General features: G+C 36.3%; 1 long non-coding RNA gene across 1 annotated transcript; it reads right to left on the bottom strand.

The window, feature by feature from the left end:
* Positions 1-1,666: 1,666 nt before the first annotated feature.
* Positions 1,667-4,264, bottom strand: LOC123066176 (uncharacterized). Its single transcript, XR_006431249.1, has 3 exons — positions 3,978-4,264; positions 3,676-3,871; positions 1,667-3,608 (listed from the first exon to the last, which is right to left on the bottom strand). It is a non-coding gene; the product is annotated as an uncharacterized lncRNA (long non-coding RNA).
* Positions 4,265-4,766: the final 502 nt, after the last annotated feature.

Below are 4,766 nucleotides of genomic sequence, written 5' to 3'. Positions count from 1 at the left end.
GACATGGAAAAATGAGTGTGTTAGGCTAATGCAACTACAAATAGGGTGGTTTGGGTTGTTTTGAACCAAAGGTTCAACTCCAAACTCAAACTATGAATTCAAATAATGCATTATCATGTTTTTATCTAAACATCGAGGTTAATTTGTTTAACATGCATGAACCATTACAGATGGATAGATTGGATTTTTATGATCATTTTTCATATATAAATCTTTGCATTTGGAGTTATAGATTAATTTGTATGAATTTTTGAAGTTTATAACATTTTCTGGAATTTCCTAGTTTAATTAAAACTACCGGTGTTACCCGCGCATTTGCGCGGCTAGACTTTTATCTATAATTATTATATTTGGTAACTATTTCTTGGTATTTAATATTTAAAATATTTTATATTTTGAGAACTTATATTACTTTCACTTGATTGTGTATGAGGAATTCATTTGCAAGGTGTGCCAAAAAATAGTTAGTTATACAAAAAAGAGTAATTGAATATATCTGTTATATAAAAAGAGTTGTGAATATCCTCGTCAAAGGGCTATAAATGTTGATGAATTATAATAACTATTTTTAAGTCACTTCAAAAGTAACCACTCCCTACAAACTGTTGATGAATTATGAGTATTTGGTGGTACCGCAACTGGACCGTTGAGGAAATATGAAACTCAAATCACCTAACCTTCTAGATGTCGTGTATTTTGGTATATTGTATTTTTTATTTGCGCAAATCTCATGTGACTATAAGCTAAGACATAATAACGGAATATCGTGTATTTTGGTAATAGTGAAATATTGTCAATGATCGATAATTTAACTATATCTCCGCTCATCTTTGACCTAGTCGAAATAATAAATTTAATATGACTACTCGAAAATTCATCTATTTATGAAATTTGTGAAGTACATATATGAAAATCTATTTTCGAGGAAGCAAATATAGGATTTTTTATTTTAATCTTGATATGTATGCATACTCTTTTTATGTAATATATAGTTTTCTCCTCCAAAACACAAAATGATTTTATCAAGTACTTACCTAATTTCTAGGTAGAAAAATGTACTACTTACTAATAATCTTTAAGAAGCGAACGAATTAAATCAATTAATGATTGATGACACGGGCGATGATGTAACCGTTTGTAATTTTGGATGCCTACGCGGCTATACAAAACGGATTGCATAACTTGCTTTGTATGAACGTGTGTGAGCGGGATTGCTCTGGACTGGTACATCGCATCCACTTAGACGGGAATATATTCCATTCTATTTGTACGTCACGTGTTGCACTCTTTGTTCATTACAATATTTGCATGTAACCTTACATCCTTAAATCTTGACCATCAATATTTAACATTAATGGTCAGGAAAAATATATAATCATCTTGAACACCAAATTTGTCTCATGATATCTATTATGAAATGTATTTTTGTATTATGGGTATTTGGGATTGTATTAGATCTTATCACATTTTCCTATATAGTTGGTCAAACATAACCAAGTTTGACTTAGAAGCGGCCTCTAGCTCCACAAAAACGCCAGTGTCCTAAGTGAAAAAAAAGTAACCATATTTTAGTATCAGTTGCAAAATTTCCTACATCACCTCAGAGAAAGGTTGTATTTTTATATAAAATCTAAGTAATTTAATATAAAGATAGGATGCGCTCATACCATGGACCATACATTAATATAAGTGCAACTGTATGATGGTTCTTAGTAATCAGAATCCTAACATATAAAGACACCCTCATGGAACCTAGCTAACGTTGGCAAAGAGAGGATGCATACAGCTCATTATGCAAGAACAACATATAAAAACAGCCTACATGAGTATACTATACTTTGAGAGAGCAAACTCCTTGGTCAGCATCAAACATGAACTCTCAGGATAACTTGAGATATACACCTAAAAAGAAATAACTTCAGATATAATATGTCACTGCATCCATCAATTAATTAAATCTCGCTCTCAGTAATAAAACATTGGCTCTGCTGTTTTACTGAATGAACTGTTCATACCTTGGATTATTTCTTATGGCAGGTCTCAGATTTGAAGCTATATCTATTTCAGAACATAGGTCATTGCAACATTAAATGCACATAAACAGCTCCTTATCATCCATCATTGCAAAGCTTTTGAGAAAATCTATCACACCCTAGAAGAAATTCAGCATAACTTTCTGATATGGATGCTGCTTATGAGCTGATCTTCAACCTTTGGTATGCAAGTAGCAACATGGAAGGGAATTTAGTGTAAATATATTGGCTACCTGAATGGTGTCTTGTTCAAGAGAATGACTTCGATCTTCCTGAGATAAAAATCATTTTCCGTAAGTAGCACATGAGTTAGGTCACATACATAGCTGCTTGTATGCAAATAGTAGAAGCAGAACACCAAGATTGATACATATGTCTGCCATGCATAACATTTTTTTCTTGCAAGTTGATAGAGCCAAGAACATGATAATTCTTATGATATAAAATCAATGTACGCATCCACTGCGGTTGAAAATTCAGCAAAAGAAAAAAATTCTTCAAATACCCAGACTTCATCGCCGCCCAACAGAACACATGAAGGAAGCAGACTGGTTTACGATGATTGGAATAGGATAGAGAAGGTGCATAGGGCTTGGATTATCACATACCTGTGTTGAGCACATCGATGATCAAGTTGATGGGGTTGGGGCCAAACTTCTGCTGCTTTCGGGGCACACACATGGTGGATGTCTACGTTTGGTGAATCATCCACTTACCTTCCTCTCATGGACCATGGCTCAGATTTGTAATCTAGCTCTCCCATGTCCTCTGTCCAGGCCACAACAACTACTTGTTCACACATAGAAACGAAGCTAGGATTGCTGATTGTATAGTTTGTTTCAGTTCCGCAACATACTTTCTAGTTCATCAGCCTTGCTTTAAGTATCGTGCATTTGGTCATATGCCGACAGTATGTTTACCTTTTGTTAATCTTCTACTTACCTTCCCCTCATGGACCATGGCTGAGATTTGCAAGCTAGCTCTCCCACTGCCCACAGTCCAGACGACAATAGTTACTTCGCTCACATATACAAACCGAGCAAGTAAAATGTATGAAACTAAAATATCAAGTAGAGTAATATGTACTAAGACTTGGATGTTTACAAACTGTTATTGTTTGTACAACAATGTTCGAATGTACATGTCCAAAACGCTGCAGAACAAAAAAAATTCAAAATCTGAACCCTACAACTATCAATGGAGAATGAGAACATTAAATCAGTGAACATGGTATCTGCATAGTCAGGGCCACTGTCTGTAACTCATATAAATAAAAAATAAAAAATCAATCCTCTGATGAATTATTTATATATGTGAAGACATAGCTAAACTACTAAAATCAAATCCTTTGAATTAAAATCGAATATTGGCTATAGATATTGAGCATTTTTTTTAAAATCATCAAAGAGGGCATCAAATTTTCAGGACACGGAGACCTTCCAGCTTCAGAAAGAGAACTAATAACTCAAAGAGAGAAGATGCATTAGAATTTACAGCAGAACAGAAAAATACAGCAATACCTGCCAAGCCTCCTATGCTCAACACTTTGTTGTGACATCCCCAGATTGGTCTGGCCTGTTAGTGCAGAAAATCAAAGTCAGACTTGGGGATTAATTAAAGCCTAACCTGCACTGAATTATACCCATTGATGGCCATAGAAGAGAAGCTCAGCTCCAGGTATATCTCATCATGCAGGGCATGTGCATCGCGTATTTATTGCCAGGTCGAACATGCTAAATATTCTCTCGTGATTTTGAACTGAAGTTTCTCTAGTGATTTTGAACTGAAGCTTCGCTCGCGGTTCATATTCATCCTCCAATGTCGCCCGTCCCTGTAATCTGTCACGGAAGTCACGGTCTGACCTGAGAATGTGTGGACGGCAAGGAAGCGTACTTGAGCGGCTGGACACCAAGAGAAAGAAGAGGCGGCAGCGATGCGGTTTACCCGAAGATGCGGCGGTGGATGATATCGCCATGGTCGTGGATGGGATAGTGACGCGACGGAGAACTGCAGGCATGCCGCTGATGGGAAGAGGCAGCCATGGATGAGATCATGGGAGGATCTCCTTTTCGACCGTGGGAGGATCTTGTTTCGATGACCCTTAGGAGTTGCGTGGAATTTTGGCTTAGCTTCCGATCTAGTAATAACTAAAATATTGATCTGGTTTTTTCTTTGAGACAATTCTATTTATCTGGTGAGAGCTACCCGTCAATGTTGGATGGATGTTTGTGTTTCGGCCTTTTAGTATTACCATGTCACTAATTTCTTTATTTTTTTTGCTTGCCCGTTTTCTCTTCCATGATTCTGGCCGATAGGGGCCAGGTCGGCCAACACATAGCGTGGCTGTCTTGTTGTTTTTTCTTCGGTTAGAGTTCAAATCGGACCAGATTATGTGTATATTCTGTTGTGAAGCTGATTACCTACCTATTAACGTGTCCCTTATTACCACGTACAGCGTGCTATGGTGGCATAGTAAAACTTTTATTTGCCTTCTCATGTACGTGACTATGCTTGCACTTTCCATCATATATGTACGTGTTTTAAAAAAAAAAGCATATATATACGTGACAACTTGGGTATGTGCAATATATATGGCCATAAACAATATTTGTTTGTTACGTTATATCTTTAAATCTCGGCCATTTATATTAAAAAGATAATGGTTGAGATAATTCAACCCGTGTGGGCAAACGTGACGGCTTGTTTGCCTCTTGTCTTAATTATATAATAGAT

Source organism: Triticum aestivum, chromosome 3B (assembly GCF_018294505.1).
Source record: "Triticum aestivum cultivar Chinese Spring chromosome 3B, IWGSC CS RefSeq v2.1, whole genome shotgun sequence".
Lineage (NCBI taxonomy): Eukaryota > Viridiplantae > Streptophyta > Magnoliopsida > Poales > Poaceae > Triticum > Triticum aestivum.
The sequence above is the reverse complement of the archived record's forward strand: the minus strand, read 5'-3'. Positions and strand labels throughout refer to the sequence as shown.